The following is a 20,082-nucleotide window of genomic DNA, read 5'->3' on the forward strand; positions in this document are numbered from 1 at the left end:
TTGATTGTTTTGGGGTACGCCATAAAACATCCCCTAAACTGAACTTCATTTTCGTTGGGAATAAAGAACGAATTTGATATCTATTTTCAGTAGCGCCGGTGGCCGCCCCAGCCCAAAAACACTCTCATATTTAGCTACCATGGCAATATGGGGCTCTAATTAAAGGGATTTGGAAGTGCAGCACGAACTTGATATCCATATTTGAGTCAAAATGTCTGAGGTGCCATCTCTCCCCTAATGAGAACACTACCCTAAGGAAAAACATTACCACCAGGAACCGAGAAGGGGCAAATTCTCACACATTAATGAGTGCTTTCCGATTCCAGTTTAAACTCAATGATAAGGCAACTTTTTTTATAGCCGAGTCCGAAATTTTTTAAATGACCATGCATGGCATATTACCTCGCAAATGTCGCCAACGTTTAGAGGGGATAAACACCGCTTTGTCCGATGTCCTCGCCAGTATTCGAACGCGTTCAGCGTCATAGACTACAATGGCACGAATTCGATATCCGCATTCAGGGCGAAGTGTCCCCACCCTAAAAAGATATTAGAGAGTTAGAGAAGGCTCAGCGGAGCGGGCCCTGTCCAGCTAGTTTTCTATAAAAACCAATTTAGTTTTTCCGGGACAATGCAGAAACTGTCCCGCATTTGCAAAACTAGCAGCTTTTCTGCAATTGTAAAGAAAAGTCATTCATATGACACTGTGATAGTTGTTGTGTCCCAGTGATGGTGGTTGGCCCCCATTGTGTGGCAATAGAAAACGTTCTATTAACTTTTATGAAAGTGTCCAAGAACGATGACGATGACGACGACGACGACAACGACCAGGAGAAGAAGGAAGTGGTGTATAAAGTTTAGTTGTCAGACTTTCATAAGGGTATCCAAGAGGGTTCCTTCGATCGACCATCTGGAGTTATTGTTACATCGAAGTAAGTTGCCCCAAAGAATGGGAGGTTGACTTGAGTTTTATGTATTCATTTGTGCATGAGTCGTAAAATAAAATGTAATAAAATTACTTTATATGTACATAACGTATGTGGTTCTTACATATACGTATGTATTTTTATATGTAAATATTATTTATATATGTACGAGTATGTGTTTGCATGTGGCAGTCTATGTCTATGTACATTTGAGCATGTAATGCAAATAGTCTTTCATTCGTTCTTTCCTTTGTTTTCATCTGGCAAACAATTTTGACTGGGAATTTTAACTTTCTAACATTTATTTTTAGTTTTTTTTGGGGGTTTAGAATTTTTAAATCGAATAGGGTGGTCCATATATAATAACATAAAAAGATAATAAGAGCAAGTTATTAAGTCTTTGCAAAGAAACTATGAACGAAATTTTGTGTTTACAAGATTTCATAGAACATTGTATTAAGGATCTTTACAAGTGGCGCCCGAGCAGGGACTGCAGAGAATTTAAACAATGGATTCGGTGATGTTTTTATGCGGTCATCTTTGATTTGTATCCTGTAGAACTTCAAGATGACCTGAATAAGTTCGGCTGCACTCCAAAAGTATAGTCAAGGAAGTAAGCCATGCGTCGTGATTGAAGCAGTTTCAATTAAAAAAAATTATTGTATCAAATAATTTGGTGATCGAAAGTGATTTTTCTTTTTTCTGTGTATGGAACGAATTGGTTCGTAATATTGAATTTGTTTAAGGTCTTCTGTAGTAGTTCGTAGTATTTTTAAAAACTTTTCATACCCACCACCATTGGATAGGGGTATACTAAGTAAATTACTCGTCTCGACATTCTAAGTCGATTTATCAATGTCTGTCTTTCGGAATCACAATAGCAGTCAAACGCATAAATCTCGGTTACTCGGTTTGATCGTCCAGTTATTCTAAGTCGATTTAGCAATGTCTGTCTTTCGGAATCACAATAGCGTAAATCCAGCAGATCAAAATTTTTTTAAGATACTTCTTACTGATGTAGATCGTTGGGGATTGTAAATGAGCCGTATCAGTTCAGTTCAACCCCCATAAAAAAAGAATCCTTCAAATTGACTACTTGCGACCCTAGAAGCCACAAATGCTATCCGATTAGGCTGAAATTTTGAACGAAGTATTCCGTTACGTTACAACTTTCGTGCTAAGCCTGGAAGCAGAAATTGTTAACCGATATGCCTTAAAGTTTTCACATAGGGTTTTGTTATAATTTCCAAAATCCATGGTAAGTACTGTCCAATTCGGCTGGTTTTAGCTCCGATAGAAACAGATCTCCCTATTAACTTTCTACGGGTATATCGTCCATCACTCGCAAAGTTCTTTCGTTTAACTCCCACATTGTCTGCATGAGCATTTAAGAGATATTTGGAGGATCTCAGACACTTTATTCATACTCTACTTAAAGATCATGCATTTAAGTACCATATTGTCCCGGTCGACCTACGTAGAGGTATTTTGGAGGTAGACAGGTCCCCTAAACACTTGGCAACACAATTATATACCAGCTTTTTTTATACCCTCCACCATAGGATGAGGGCATACTAATTTCGTCATTCTAATTGTTATACCTGGAAATATGCCTTTGAGACCCCATTAAGTATATATTCTTGCTCGTCATATCGTTTTAAGTCGATCAAACCAAATCCGTCTGTCTGTCGAAAGCACGCTAACTTTCGAAGGAGTAAAGCTAGCCGCTTGAAATTTTGCACAAATACTTTTTTATAAGAATAGGTCGGTTATGATTGTAAATGGGCTAAATCGGTACATGTTTTGATATAGCTGCCATATAAACCGATCTTGGGTCTTGACTTCTTGAGCCTCTAGAGGTCGCAATCCTCCTCCGATTTGACCGAAATTTTGAACGTGGTGTTTTGGTATCACTTCCAACAACTGCGTTGAGTATGGTTGAAATCGGTCCAAGTTTTGATATACCTGCCATATAAACCGATCTTGAGTCTTGATTTCTTGAGCCGCTAGAGGACGCAATTCTCGTCCGATTTGACTGACATTTTGAACGTGGTGTTTTGGTATCACTTCCAACAACTGCGCTGAGTATGGTTCAAATCGGTGCATGTTTTGATACAGCTGCCATATAAACCGATCTTGGGTCTTGACTTCTTGAGCCTCTAGAGGTCGCAATCCTCCTCCGATTTGACCGAAATTTTGAACGTGGTGTTTTGGTATCACTTCCAACAACTGCGTTGAGTATGGTTGAAATCGGTCCATGTTTTGATATACCTGCCATATAAACCGATCTTGGGTCTTGACTTCTTGAGCCTCTAGAGGTCGCAATCCTCGTCCGATTTGACCGAAATTTTGAACGTGGTGTTTTGGTATCACTTCCAACAACTGCGTTGAGTATGGTTGAAATCGGTATACGTTTTGATATAGCTGCCATATAAACCGATCTTGGGTCTTGACTTCTTAGGCCTCTAGAGGGAGCATCCCTAGTCTGATTTGATTGATATTTTGAACGTGGTGTTTTGGTATCACTTCCAACAACTGCGCTGAGTATGGTCCAAATCGGTTCATGTTTTGATATAGCTGCCATATAAACCGATCATGGGTCTTGACTTCTCGAGCCAATAGAGCGCGCAATTCTCATCCGATTTGGCTGAAACTTTGCATGAGGCGTTTTGTTACGTCTTTCAATAACTGTGCTAAGTAGGGCGCAAATCTGTCCATAATCTGATATTGCTGCCATACAAACCGATCAGGGATCTTGACTTCTAGAGCCTCTAGAGGGCGCAATTCTCATCCGATTTGGAAGAAATTTTATACAACGGATTCTCTCATGACCTTCAATATACGTGTCTAATATGGTCTGAATCGATCAATAGCTTGATACAGCTCCCATATAAACCGATCTCCCGATTTTGCTTCTTGAGCCCCTACAAGGCGCAATTCTTATCCGAATGAACTGAAATATTACACAATGACTTATACAATGTTCAGCATTCATTTATGGTCCAAATCGGACTATAACTTGATATAGCTCCAATAGCACAACAGTACTTATTCAATATTCTTTGTTTGCCTAAAAAGAGATACTGCGCATAGAACTCGACAAATGCGATCCATGGTGGAGGGTTATAGGATTCGGCCCGGCCGTACTCAGCACGCTCTTACTTGTAAGTATTAAAAGCAGTGCCCGCTCATCTTATATATAAAAATCAATTTGTGTTTGTTTGTAGGTTTGTTTGTTTGTATGTTTGTGTGTTCCTTATAGACTCAGAAACGGCTGAACCGATTTTCTTGAAATTTTCACAGATGGTGCATAATGAAAATAGGGTACTACATTTGTTGATATCGGAAGGGGTAGCGGAGCCTTCCCCTTACCCTAATTTTCAGAAACGCCAGATCTCGGAGATGGGTGGTGCGATTTAAACGAAATTTTGTGTGCTCTCATATAGTACCCTAAAAATAAAAAATTTTGTATCCAAATTTCGGATGGGGTATCTAGGAGGGCTGCCCCACCCTAAAACCTACCAAACATATATTTAGACCAACCACGACAATATGGGACTCAAATGAAAGGTATTTAGGATAAGAAAACGTATCTGATATCCAATTGTCGGACCAAGTGCTAGGGGGACCACCCAAAGCCCCAAAACACCCCTAAATCGGACATATTTACCGACCATGCCAATATGTGACTCAAATTAAAGGTATTTGAGAGTAGAATACGAATCTGATATCCAAATGTGGGACAACGTTTCTGGGGGTCCACTCCCATTCCAAAACACCCCCCAAACAAGACTTATTTACTGACCATAGGAATGTGGGGCTTAAATAAAAGGTATTTGAATGTAAAATACGAATCTGATATCCAAATATGGGACCAAGTGTTTGGGGGGCCGCCTTACACCAAAAACATCCCCCAAAGGGGAAAAATTTACGACCATAGCAATATGGGGCTCCAATAAAGGTATTTGGGAATAGAATACGAATTTGATATCCAAATTTAGGACCATTTATTTAGCGCATCACCCCTGTCCCAAAACACCCCCAAAGGAAAAAAATTTTTCGGCCATGCCAATATATGGCTCAAATGAAAGGTATTTGAGATTAGAAAACGAATTTGATAACCTATTTTGGGGCCATGTGTTTGGAGGACGCCTCATCCTGTAAACTCCTCTTAAGCCAATGGCAATATGGGTTTTAAGTAAATGGTATTTGAGAGAAGATAGGAGGCCATCGTAGCGCAGAGGTTAGCATGTCCGCCTATGACGCTGAACGCCTGGGTTCGAATCCTGGCGAGACCATCAGAAAAAATTTTCAGCGGTGGTTTTCCCCTCCTAATGCTGGCAACATTTGTGAGTTACTATGCCATGTAAAACTTCTCTCCAAAGAGGTGTCACACTGCGGCATGCCGTTCGGACTCGGCTATAAAAAGGAGGCCCCTTCTCATTGCGCTTAAAACTTGAATCGGACTGCACTCATTGATATGTGAGAAGTTTGCCCCTGTTTCTTAGTGGAATGTTTATGGGCAAAATTTGCATTTGCACGATGCTGATATTTTTTCAGGGCCAAGTATCTGGGGGACCACCCCTCACCCGAAAACACCACTAAATCAGACATCATGAGAATATCGGGCTGAAATGGAGTATTTTAAGAATGGAGTACACCTTACATCCAAAGTTAAATTCGTAGACCTATAAAGATAATATGGGATTCAGATAAAGGCACTTATATTGTTAAACTGTTAGTCAAGTTAGCATGGTATTTCACTAAAAGATATTTAATTGTTGAAAATAAATATTCCAAGGAAACTTTTGTTCCATATAAAGTAAAAGAAGGCGCAGCGGAGCGGGCCCGGGTCAGCTAGTACTTAATAAAAAACAAGATGTGTGCTATCTGCCCCAGGGCCACCCTATACTTGTTCCACCCCCACACACTTACCCACATGTAACCCAAGCAAAAAATCCACTATAATTTGGTTATAGCTACTACATCCCACATCATTTGCTTTGCCTTCCTTTGGGACCATTTTATGTTTTTGAAAATAAATTTAGAAATTGTCGTAATACGAAATTGTCTTCCTTTGGCTAGATTTGCATAGTGAAAAGTCATCATTTGCAAACATTAATTTCATTTAGGAAAAATTGTTTAAGACCCATACCGCATCAATGTTGCGTAGCTCTATATGGCCATTTTGCTGGGGTCAACCCTTGTTTTTATAAGTTTGTGAATGTCTTCCGCTTCCTTGGGTCACAACATTTTTGGGGTGCTTTGGTAGACGTGACAATTTCAAGTGTCTGGTTAATTTATTTTTTGGACTCAACTCTACTCTTTTATTTTTATTGAAATTGTCAGTTTTGGAAATTATTATAATATGGTTCCGGACAATTAATTAAAACAATTAATCACTGCCAAGCGGTGGTCTTGAAGAGAGGGCAAAGATATTTTTTTTGAAGATTTTCAAGAAAGGGAAAATGGCTTAGATTTTAATCGGTGGTATGGGGAATTATAACTTTAAACATGGATTTCCAAGGCCAAAAAGTGAAAGAAGTGATAGTTCCCTCTTTGAGCATATCGATCGACTCGGTATTACATCGTGATTCGTTTTAGTCATGTCCGTCCTTCAGTGTGTCGATCGATTTATCTGTCCGTCCGTCTGCCTATCCGCCTATGGGTCGATGCGTTTATATATCTGTCCTTTCCCCTTGCTTTTTCATATATTCTTCATATTTTGATCTTGGCTATCGTGACTAACCTTATCAATGCTCGGCTGTAAATTTTTCCCACTATTATGAAATCTTCAAAGCAATTCTATGCTAAACTGGCTTTTCTTGCACTCGTTTTTCCTTTAGAAAATTTAAAAATTCAATGGCTATTAAATTTTAATGCCATTTTACCACCTTTCTAATGGCAATGGTGCAAATACTTTTTTAATCATTTTCTCCAACAACGCCGTTCGTTCAGTACATTTCATCTCTTTGAAAAAGTTGAAGTGAATTCAGTCAAATAGGCTAAACATTCTTAATCCTATCATTTCGTAAAAGGACCCATAGAAACTTTTAGCGACCACATGATGGGTATACACCCACGAACAAAGTTGAAAAAGTTGGAAATGCATTCTAGCTTGGTTTTTATTTTTTTTTTTTTGGACCAAAAGTGCAAATGAAACTACAACGTCTGCTCTATGGGTGGTCCCCCAAAAAGCCATGCTAAAAGTGGAGCTAAAAAAAAAAACACCCAATGCGATAGAGCTCATATTACCAACACCTAGGTAAAATTGCATTGCAAAGGACACTTGCAATGGACTCCCATACTCTATGTCCTGTGAGCTCAGTTTTATATCCTGACGAGAAGGTGGTCAATGGCAAAATGTTTGAGTGTTTATAACTTGAAGCCAAATGAAAGCAAAATAACCAGTGGTGAGGTATGCTTTTTTCATTATGCCTTGCATAGAAAGGAACTGCATCATATGCGATGGTGAAACTTTTTTGGTTTTTTTTGTTTCGTTGAGGTACATAAGTCGAGCTTTAATAAAACTGCATGTGTGCTCTGTTAGCTACGCCTCCTTGCCATAGGCTGGGCTGCCATGTTGTCCCTTGGTCAATGTCGTTTTCATATTTCGGGTGCAAATAGCAAATGCAATTTCAAACTAGCTCGTTATGATGTATAAGCTACCAAACATGCATTTGCTTTTTGGCAAGCACTATCAATGGTGTGGGAGGTTATCTATGGTCGTAATTGCATCGAGTCTAGTGCACTGTCAAACTAAGCATGTCATAAACCCAGTGAAACATTTTGGTGCAGTATTTGTATTTCAGTAACAAACCAATTCATACCAAATTTTGTGCAGATCGGTTGAAAATTTTAGCTACTACGGTCATTTAAGCACAAATCGGGAGATACATATATTAGGGAGCTTTATCTAAATCTGAACCGATTTTGATGAAATTTTGGAGATATGTTAAGAAAAGCAACAAAACAATTGTGTAGATCGGTTGAAAATTGTAGTTACTACCACCATTTAAGGTCAAATCGGGCGATACATATATATGGGAGCCATATCTAAATCTAAACCGATTTTTTGCAAAAACAATTGGGCCAAGAAAGTAAAATTTGCAAAATTTCGTGATGATTAGGCAACAAATACAACCTGCACTTTGATTACAAGATTACATGGACTCACGGACGATTCTGAGTCGATCGGTATACTTATCAATGGGTCTAGCTCCTCTCCTTCTTAGCGTTGCAAACAAATGCACAAACTTATAATACCCTGTACCATAGTGGTGGTGTAGGGTATTAAAAGTCGTATGGAATGTTAACAGCCACTGACACACACATCTGCATTGGCCTTCTGATCAATATCTCATTCAAAAACTTCCATAGATCTGGCTGTGCCAAAATTTTGTTTGTATACCTATGTGTATATACCTTTTCGCTTAAGCGGGGAAGCCGATTTCTTTGGTTTTTCTGTTGTTTTGTTCTTATCCATATCTCGTGTGTAGTAAAGTACAAACAACTACAGTGCAGAGATATTTTGAACAGGGAAATGCGACATGAGAGCTTCATACGTACTTGATGCTTCTAACGCATGTGCTGGGTATTGTCATGTAAAACGATGAGCTGTTTTACCATGTCATAAAACGCATGTGCGTTGTTGCTCCAAATTTTTTTCCTCTTCAAACACCGTGCGCAATAAACAAAATTAACAAAAGGTTATCCATATGTGTACACAGTGGATGTATGACCGCAAACTTTTCTTACTCATTATACCCACCACCAAAGGAAGGGGGTGTTGTAACACCTCAAAATATTCGTCGAAGATCGCATAAAGTATAGATATTTCTGATCGTCTCGACGTTCTGAGTCGATCTAGCCATGTCCGTCTGTCCGTCTGTCGAAATCATGATAGAGGTCGATCGCATAAAGCTAGCCGCTTGAAGATTTGCACAGATACTAAGTATTAATGTAGGCTGTTGGGGATTGCAAATGGGCCTTATCGGTTCAGAATTAGATATAGCTCTCATATTAACCGATCTCCCGATTTAATTCTTGAGTTCCTGAAAGCCGCAATTTTATTCCGATTTGGCTGAAATTTTGCATTTAGAGTTCTATTATGACAAGTTCAAATTGGTGTTGATGTAGCTCCTACATAAACCGATCTCCCGATTTGACTTCTTGAGCTATTGGAAGCTGCAATTTATGTCCGGTGTGGCTCACATTTTTCAGATAGTGTTCTGTTACAGTTATAGTGTTCTGACTTCCAATAACTGTGCCAAGTACGACCCAAATCGGTCTAAAACCTGATATAGTTCCCGTGTAAACCGATTTCCCGACTTGACTTCTTGAGCCCCTGGAAGCCTCAATTTTTGTTCGATTTGGCTATAATTTTTGCACATAGTGTTTTGATATGACCACCGTAGTGCAGAGGTTAGCATGTCTGCCTATGACGCTAAACGACTGAGTTCGAACCCTGGCGAGACCATCAGAAACGGTGGTTTTTCCCCTTTGTGAGGTACTATGCCATGTAGAAATTCTCTTCAAAGAAGTGTCGCACTGCAGCACGCCGTTCGGACTCGGCTATAAAAAGGAGGCCGCTTTTCATTGATCTTAAACATGAATCGGACTGCACTCATTGATATGTGAGAAGTTTGCCCCTGTTCCTTTTTGAAATGTTCATGGGCAAAATTTGCAATTTTTTTTTTTGTTATGACTTTCAACAACTGTGACTTCTAACCAAGTACAGCCCAAATCGGTCTATAACCTGATATAGCTGCCATATAACCGGTCTCTAGATTATCTTTGCTCGGTTTCTTGAAGCTTTTATTGTGGCTGGTTTGACAGAAGTTTAGTATGTAGAATAAAATGATTCCCTACAACTAAACTTATTTTGTATAAATTTTTAGCAGAATATATGGTGATGGGTTCCCAAGATTCGGCCTGGCCGAACTTAGCACGATTTTACTTGTTTTCTTTTTAAAAATCCTTTTACGAATCGATCATAAATTAAGCAGCAGTAAGCCTGCTGTTCTGAAATCGTAGAACTACTACTCTAAAGCAGAACAACTGCCGTAATAGCAGCAAATGAACCTACCAAAAATCAGCAGACAGTGTTTGCTATTTTGGCAGACCGCAAATGAGTGTAGCAAAAAAAAAAATGACGATAAATCGATAGTGCGAAATTGTCTCCAATAGAGCTTATACTAATACAAATTACCTTAGTTTCTTAGGTTTCCACTACTTAGGATATGCCTTTACTTTTTGCCGCGTTTCTTAGATTTCTGAATAAAGTTTAATTTTGGACATTCAGGATGGGGACACAAGCCTGGCAGCAGTTTCAAATGAACTTTTGTTCTCCATAGTTTGAGGTTTTGGGACCACAGCACATGAGTTAAAATTACGATATACAATAGTAAAACGAAAATGACAGATTCTGACAAATCAAATGCCCAACAAATTCGCCTCATATACAGGGTGGCTGATGAATATTGCTACAATGATGAATATTGCTACATTTTTTTTTCGGTGTATGGAATACATTTTTCTTTTATTCATGTTAAATTAAATTATTAAATTAATTATTAAATTATTATTAATTAAATTAATTAATTAATTAATTAAATTAATTATTAAATTATTATTATTAAATAGAAAAAAAGTTATTACATTTTTTTTTGGTAGCGGCTTTCATCAGCCACCCTGTATGTATTTGCCTTCAAACAATTTAACAGAATTTCTTAAAAAAAAATAATTTTTTACCATTTTGAGAACAGAAGGCATAAAAGTTTATTGGGTTATGCCCACTCATCTGTTTTTTGTTTCCAATAAAGGTAAAAATGCAATTCGTTGTGGTGCACTGCCATACAACAATTTTTTTTCACTACAATTTTGAATGCATTCGTTTCATCTTTGCTGCCCATATATTCCTATGGTAACTACACCAGCCTTTCTAAAATGCACATCTTTTTTTTTAATTTGCCAACAAAAAGGAAAAAAAAAAGAAAACTACAAAACAGTCTTTGCCAATACCTATTAAAAGCAAACAAAACTGCATTACAAACGACTGAAAAGCTTCTGCTGAATCTTTGCTAACTCTAGAAAGGTGAGGAAGGGAGACAACTGCGTCGAAGTTAAAACAAAGAAACAAGTACGAAATCCTGGCATCAACTTCGGCTTAATAGGAAAAAGTCTACACAGGCAGGGAATAACAAACCTACGAGCACAAAGCATAGAGCATTTGTCGAAATTGCATTTCAAATGAATGGAACACAAATTACCATACAATGGACATTGAATGAATGTAACTCCATTGTCCTCCAGACGATGTTATACAGCGACAAGACATGGGGGGTGTGCTATAAAAGTGCGATGAGAACTTTTCCATACGATTATGTCTTCTGGTTTTGCGATAGCAAAGTTGGGAATATTCATGGAGATTCAACAACAATTGAATTGATTAGAATATGAAGTTGAGGGAAATTCAAATTTCTGGTAGCCATGTAGATTATGATTGAGATGACTTGAGATAAGGGGGTTAAGTGAATTCAAGACTTTAATGGAGTATATGTCTAGAATTTTCTGACTGTATATGAAGGCAAAAGCTAAATTTTAATACTTTGAAATATAATATCCATTAAAAGATGTTTTATAAAATGGTCTTAAATGGTGAACACCTCATGAAGCTCTTGCTGCTACCTCTATTCTTACCGAGCAAGGATTGATTCCAAAGTGCAGGATGTATGTCCGGATTGTAACCCGGGACCACACGTGATCTGTTTAACTGACCAGCCCGACCCGCTCGTCTCAGACCTTGATTCTTCTGGACGCACCTCATCTTAGTCGCAGAGTTCCTGGATCGGGATACTCAACAACTATAACAAGTAAAAGTTTGCTAAGTTCGGCCGGGCCGAATCTTAAAATATATAGCCTCTGCCATGGTTCGCATTTGTCGACCTCTTGCCCCGTTATCTGTTTTTAGGCAAACAAAAGATAAAAGAAAAGAATGCTATGTTATTAGAAAAATATCAAGTTATGGTTCATTTCGGACCATAATTGAACTGAATATTGGAGACCATAGTAGAAGTCATTGTGTAAAATTTCAGCCAAATCTTGTAAGAATTGGGCACTTTAGGGGCTGAAGAAGTAAACGAGGGAGATCGGTTTATAGGGGAGCTGAATTAGGCTAAAAACCGATTCATGCCATTTTCGACACGTATTTTAAAGGTCATGAGAGAAGCCGTTGTACAAAATATCAGCCAAATGCGCCCTTTAGAGGCTAAAGAAGTCAAGACCCCAGATCGGTTTATATGGCAGCTGTATCAGGAGATGGACCGATTTTAACTATTCTTAGCACAGTTGTTGAAAGTGATAACAAAACACCTCATGCAAAATTTCAGCCAAATCGTATAAGAATAGTGCGCTCTAGCGGCTCAAGAAGACAAGATCCCAGATCGGTTTATATGGCAGCTGTATCAGGTGATGGACCGATTTGAACTATTCTTAGCACAGTTGTTTAAAGTGATAACAAAATACCTCATGCAAAATTTCAGCCAAATCGGATAATAATTGCATCCTCTAGTGGCTCAAGAGGTCAAGACCCCATATCGGTTAATATGGCAGCTATATCAGGTTATGAACCGATTTGGACCATACTCAACACACTTGTTGAAAGTGATAACAAAACACCTCATGCAAAATTTCAGCCAAATCGGATAAGAATAGTGCGCTCTAGCGGTTTAAGAAGTCAAGATCCCAGATCGGTTTATATTGCAGCTATATTAGGTTATGTACCGATTTGAACTATTCTTAGCACAGTTGTTCAAAATCATAACAAAACACCTCATGCAAAGTTTCAGCCAAATCGGATAAGAATTGTGCTCTCTAGCGGCTCAAGAAGTCAAGATGCCAGATCGGTTTATATGGCAGCTATGTCAAAACGTGGACCGATATAGCCCATTTTCAATCCCAACCGATCTACACTAATAAGAAGTATTTGTACAAAATTTCAAGCTTTACTCCTTCGAAAGTTAGCGGGCTTTCGACAGACAGACGGACGGACGGACGGACTTTTGCTTTAGGCACAAAACTACTTTACTACCCGGTAAAACGGGAGGATTTAAGTAAATAAAGTTTTTATGAGCTTCGGGCCTTTTATCAGCAGATTGGTCCATATGGCAGCTATATCCAAATATGGTCCGATCTGAACCATTAGCGGGATGTCAAGAGGATTAAAACAACCACCGGAATCGGGTAATTAAAAAGCTTTTATGGGCTTCAGGCCCTTAACCGACAGACCGGTCTATATGAAAGCTATATCTAAATATAGTCCGATCTAAATCATATTTTAGTCGGTTTTTGGGAGGCTTAAAATAAATCACTGTTCGCAGTTTTAGCGAAATCGGGTAATAAACAAAGCTTTTATGGCCTTTAGACCCTTTATCAGCGGATCGGTCTATATGGAAGCTATATGCAAATATGATCCTATTTGACCCGTTTAAAAACTTAACCTGCGTATAGCAATGTATATTTGCCAAATTTCCGCTCAATATATCAATTTCTGATAGTTGTAGAATGATTACAACAGACGGACGGACAGACACACGGACATCGTTTAATCACCGAAATATATATACTTTGTAGGGTCGGAAATGAATCTCGACGTTAATAAATCTCCGGGTCCGGACAGTATATCAACACTTGTTCTTTGTAAGAGTTCTTCGACGCTTGCTCGTCCACTACGCAACCTTTTCAATCTTGCTTACCGTGCGGGTGTTCTCCCAGCTCATTAAAAGGTTGCGAACGTTCAGCCCATCCCCAAGAAAGGTGGGGCGAACATCCCTGCGAATTAACGGCCAATTGCAATATGCTCCGCGCTCTTCAAGGTTATGAAGAGTATGGTTAACCATCATCTTGTCAGATACTAAAAGTCCAATGGCCTTCTTTGCGACAGACAGAATGGGTTCCGCAAAAATCGCTCTACGGGAGACCTAATGGTATTTTTGTCTGAACGATATCCACCAGTTTGGTGGATAGAAAGGTCGTGGCTCTGGATATCTCCAAGGCATTTGATAGGGTCTGGCACGGTGCACTTTTATCAAAGCTTGTCGCTTTCAGAGTCGGTAATAACTTCGTTCGATTTATATCGAGCCTTCTCAGAGATCGCACTATGCGAGTTGTTGTAGATGGGTGCTCATCAGATGAGTATACATTGACCGCAGGTGTGCCAAAAGGCTCTGTCCTTTCCCCTTCCCATTTTTCTTATTTTCATTGATGATCTATTGGTTCAGACTTCGAATCAAGTCTATTAATTTGCCGATGACAGTAGTATGTGTCATTCATATTCATGCGACCATAGGCCCAGTCCTCAAGAAATTGTGGACAGGAGGCGCAATATGGATGAGACGCTCTCCCAGGATATGTTGGCCATTTCCGAGTGGGGTACAATGAACAGAGTAGACTTTACCGCACAGAAGACGCAGTGCTGTTTCTTGTCTCACAAGCGATTCACTGACCCACTTCAATCGTCGATATCTATCGATGGTATAGACATTGAGCAGTCAGATGCTCTTAATGTTCTAGGCATGAAGATACAATACAATGTGATGTCCGTTGGTCAAAACACGTATTTGAAGTGTCGAATGAAGCATTCAAGTGTTTGGGCTTTATTAAGCGTTGCAAGAAATATTTCACCTCTTCTGATCTTCTCAATATCTATACTACCTACATCAAGCCGAGGATGAAATATAACTCTCATATATGGGCAAGAGCTCCAAAATCATCTTTGGAGCTACTTGACCGGGTTCAACGGAGAGCGATGGTGTTGCTTGGGGACAGTAGGGTATCCAACTCTATTGCTTCCCTTGAACATCGTCGGAATGTGGGTAGCGTTGTATTGCTCTATCATTATTTTCATGGCGTGTGTTCCAGGGATATTCGTCTTCTTATCCCTGACGTTAGGATGTTCACCAGGAATACAAGACTTGCCAGGAACTCACACCCGTTTGTAATCGATTGGCCAGTCGACCGGACCATGCATTACCGTGAAAATTAATTTTTCGCCCGAATCATTCATATGTGGAATCGACTTCCAGCTAATGTCTTTCCCACCGACATTGACGTTCAGAAATTTAAGACTAATATCAATAAACACTACTCCCTTTTTCCCCCTTCCAACCATTAACTTTACTAATTGCCAACGCAATTCACTGCATATATAGGGGACATCCACTGAGTGCTGCTTACGTGAAAAAAATAAAACCTCTTGGACGTATAGGCTAAATATTTGTTGGAGCTCATAATGAGAAAAGAAATCAAAAAAAAAGAAACAAATATTTTTGAGGATTTTATGTTAAAATCCCTTAATATTATATATAACGAGTATGAATGATTATATTATGAATGAGTTGGAAACACTTCTCATCCAACCCCAGTTATACTTCCCACGGGGATCAACCATCGAATTTTTTGCCTTTGGGTTTTCAATAATTTCTGGTCACAAAGAAACCTATATAGGAATATTTTCCAACTAAAAATCCTTCAATAAAAACTTTTCATTTTCAAACAGAGCATTTAGCCTCCTGGAGGAATATAATATTTCATCCTTTTTTTTTTGAGATGAGATGAGTCGAGACGAATAGAGTTGAGTTGCATTGTATTTGTTATTGTGCAAAGAGAACATTCTTTTCTAAAGCTCACAACGGGGCAAATGCATTGCATTTGGCTTCGTTTGGGACGTTACTAGGTTTGGGTAAGAAAACATAAAAATGAAAATGCTTTGTCAGCTGCAGTTGTGATGTTTTTGTTATTGCTCCAATGGCAGCAATTCCAAGTACAACAATAACAGCAACAACAACAACACAGCAATGCAGTACCATTAAAAAAAGAACTTTTTCAAAATGGCTGCAGCCAAAATACAAATAAAATTTTAGATAGCCATGCATCTCACATAGACTAACACACACACACACATGTACGCGCGCACTCAAACAAATACCCCAATGCTCACAAAGAGTGAAGGCAAACATGCAATATCAGCAACAAGAATAACAACGAAACGTCATGCAAAAATTGCATTTACAAACAGAGTTGCCAGGGAGGAAAAGAATCTATATAAAATTATATATTTTAATAATGTATGATTGACTGTGATTTTTGAATCTGCAACTGGAATGTCGGAACTCTTTACAGAAAAACAGCTGCATACATGCAATTGGGAATTTTTATGATAAAATAAAAAAACTCTTAAGAGCATAGTTTCAACCTAGAAGACAATCGTTGACAAATCCTACCAACGAGTTTGGCTGGTTCAAAACGATAACGCAATCTAGGAAACCAGTCAAAAGCTTTTACAAAGCAAAATACACATTTTCTGCCTAATTTGAAAAAAAACAAGTTTTTTTTATACCCACCACCGTTTTGTCATTCAGTTTGCAACACTTCGAAATAGCCATTTCCGACCCTATAAAGTATATATATTCTAGATCAGCGTAAAAATCTAAGACGATCTAGCCATGTCCGTCCGTCTATCTGTTGAAATCACGCTACAGTCCTTAAAAATAGAGATATTGAACTGAAATTTTGCACAGATTCTTTTTTTGTCCATAAGCTAGCAATTTCGAAGATGGGCTACATCGGACTATGTTTTCGTTTAGCCCCATATAGACCGATCCGCCGATTTAGGGTCTTAGGCCCATAAAAGCCACATTTATTATCCGTTTTTGCTGAAATTTGGGGCAGTGAGTTGTGTTAGTCCCTTCGACATCCTTCTTCTATTTGGTCCAGATATGGATATAGCTGTCATATAGACCGATCTCTCGATTTAAGGTTTTGGGGCCATAAAAGGCGCATATATTGTCCGATTTTGCCGAAATAAGGGACAGTGAGTTAAGTCCCTCAACATACTTCTGCAATATGGCACAGATCGGTACAGATTTGGATATAGCTGCCATACAGACCGATCTCTCGATTTAAGTTTTTGGGCCCATAAAAGGCGCATTTATTATCCGATGTCTCTGAAATTTGGGACAGTGAGTTAAGTTAAGTCCCTCAACATATTTCTTGCAATATGGCACAGTTCGGTCCAGATTTGGATATAGCTGCCATGTAGACTTATCTCTCGATTTAGGGCTTTGGGCCCATAAAAGGCGCATTTATTGTCGATTTCACTGAAATTTGACACAGTGACTTAATGTTAGGCTTTTCGACATCCGTGTCGTATATGGTTTAGATCGGTTTATTTTTATACCCTCCACCATAGGTATACTAATTTCGTCATTCTGTTTGTAACTACTCGAAATATTCGTCAGAGACCCCATAAAGTATATATATTCTTGATCGTCCCGACATTTTATGTCCATCTAGCCATGTCCGTCCGTCCATCCGTCCGTCTGTCTGTCGATAGCACGCTAACTTTTGAAGGAGTAAAGCAAGCCGCTTGAAATTTTATACAAACACTTCTTATTGGTGTAGGTCGGTTGGTATTGTAAATGGGCCATATCGGACCATGTTTTGATATAGCTGCCATATAAACCGATCTTGGATCTTGAGTTCTTGAGCCGCTAGAGGGCGCAGTTCTCATACGATTTGGTTGTAATTTTGCATGAAGTGTTTTGGTGACACTTCAAACAACTGTGTTAAGTACGATTCAAATCGGTTCATAACCTGGTATAGCTGCCATATAAACCGATTTTGGATCTTGAGTTCTTGAGCCGCTAGAGGGCGCATTTCTTATCCGAGTTGGCAGAAATATTGTACCACGGTTTCTCCCATGACCTACGATATACGTGCCCAATATGGTCTGCATCGATCTCTAGCTTGATACGGCTCCCATATAAACCTATCTCCCGATTTTGCTTCATGAGACCCTACAAGGCGCAATTCTTATCCGAATGAACTGAAATATTACACAATGACTTCTACAATGTTCAGCATTAATTTATGGTCCGAATCGGACTATAACTTGATACAGCTCCAATAGCATAACAGTTCTTATTCAATATTCTTTGTTTGCCTTAAAAGAGATACTGCGCATAGGACTGGACAAATGCAATCCATGGCGGAGGGTATATAAGTTTCGGCCCGGCCGAACTTAGCACGCTCTTACTTGTTTTTGTAAAGTTTCACACTTTTGTTCAAAAATTTCTTAAGTTCTAGTTTTTGTTGATACTTTACTTTATAGTTTAATTTCCATAAATTTACTTTTCTAGGAAATTTTTTAGAAATATTTGGCACTCAAATCACCAAAATCGATCGACAAGGGCAACACTTTTTTTACAACAGCATATAGAAGTGCATTTCCATCTGTACGTATATGAGTGTCCTTATATGCTGTTTCCATAGAGGTATTCCTATTCTACGTTGATAAATGCTAGGCTTAAAAAAGAAAGAAAAAAAAAAACACCAAAAACAACAAAACTTTTGCCATGAACAACAAAATCCTGTCTAATTTTAAATGCATTTTTCCCATGGAACCATAGAAACAGTTTGTGCAAGTGCAGCTGATGCATATCCGGACCATCAGCATGATGTAGTGTCCTCCTCCAATCACACACACACGCACACACACACACACGAGTATGCAAGCAATAACAACAACAAAAGTCGGCTATGGCAAAACAAGCAATGCGAAATAGACATTCATTGCATTTCATTTGGATTTTGTTGTTGTTTTTTGGATTCACCGCCATTCCTGTAAATCCCTTTGAAGCCAGAACAAGTCCTAACACATTCAGAATGTCAGCCAGCTAGCCAGGCACCCATTCAAAGCCCCCCTCCCTCTCTCTCTCCCTCTCTCTGGTTAAGCGCCAAACTTTAACGAAGCAATTTAAATCGGTGCATTTGCATCACAACACAACTATCCCTGAATGCACCAACAACCAGCACAAAGCAATTTTGCAAAATGCATTTTCTATGTCCGTCGTCTATTCATGGTGCATGCATATTTCCTCCCAAAAAAAAAAAAAACAAAAACACAAAAATTTATGCATTTTTTGTGCCTCCTACCATGGAGTTGGCTGCTTTTGTTTGTTTTAGAGCCCTAACTCACATGGACATGAAATGTGCATTTATTGCATAAAATTAAAGCGAACAAAAACACTGCTAAAGGATATGCACTTCAATTTGGCCGTTAGAGAGACCCTGTTTTTTGTTTTGCTGCTGCCTCCATTTCTAATACATTTCTGTCCACATACTCATTTGAATATATATGCAGGCTTAGTGCCCGCAGAGACCGTAGGCAGGCAATTCATTATGGCAACTGGCAATTTGTTCCATTGGGAAATCATTGGAGAGGAAATACTCGTACTCAACTCAAATTAAGATCAAATGGGAATGAAGGGAATGGATCAAAGGGAAACTTGTTTAGGAGGCATTATGAAGAGCTAACAGGTTTTTATACCCACCACCACAAGAAGAAAGGTATATACCTCGAAATATTGATCTGCAAACCCATAAATTGTACGAGGGCTGCTTTATAAATTTCTGGCGTAATAATGAAAATTCATCAAACATGGTTTTATTATTTCTCAAAGTATTCCTAAGCTTGATTTATATACTTTTGCATGCACTCAAACCAAATGTTGAAACACTTTTTCCACTCCTATTGAGACCCCTCCATGGTTATTGAATGCTTCAACAGTATTTTCTGCCGACGAAAGTCATTGACCACGCATTTTTATCTTAAAGTGAGGAAATAAACCGAAGTCATTGGGTGCCAAGTCAAGGCTGTACAGCGGATGACCCATCAATTCGATGTTTTTTCAGCTCAAAAAAACCCAGGTTTGAGCCAATATGTTAGAGCTCTCATTTTCATGGTGAACAATGATTCATCTTCACTTGTTCGTTTCTTAAATTTCTCTCAAAACTTCAGACAATCCAAATTTGGTGTATCACTCAGAATAGGGAATAGGAAAGAATAGTGGGACAGTCGCCACATGACCAGTTTTGCCGAAGTAACAGGCGACTATTTGCTTCCAAGTTCTGTTTCCACGAACAACTTTCGTAGGATTTGGCCCGTCTTCGATGACCCACACAGTCGATTGGTGTTTTGTTTCGGACTCATACGCATATATCCACCATTAGCCACCTGTGACAATCTTATAAACGTACCAACTGGACCGGGCCCGATCCGCTGCTTCTTCTTTTACTTTATATGGAACAAAATTTT

This window comes from Stomoxys calcitrans, chromosome 2 (assembly GCF_963082655.1).
Source record: "Stomoxys calcitrans chromosome 2, idStoCalc2.1, whole genome shotgun sequence".
Taxonomy (NCBI): Eukaryota; Metazoa; Arthropoda; class Insecta; order Diptera; family Muscidae; genus Stomoxys; species Stomoxys calcitrans.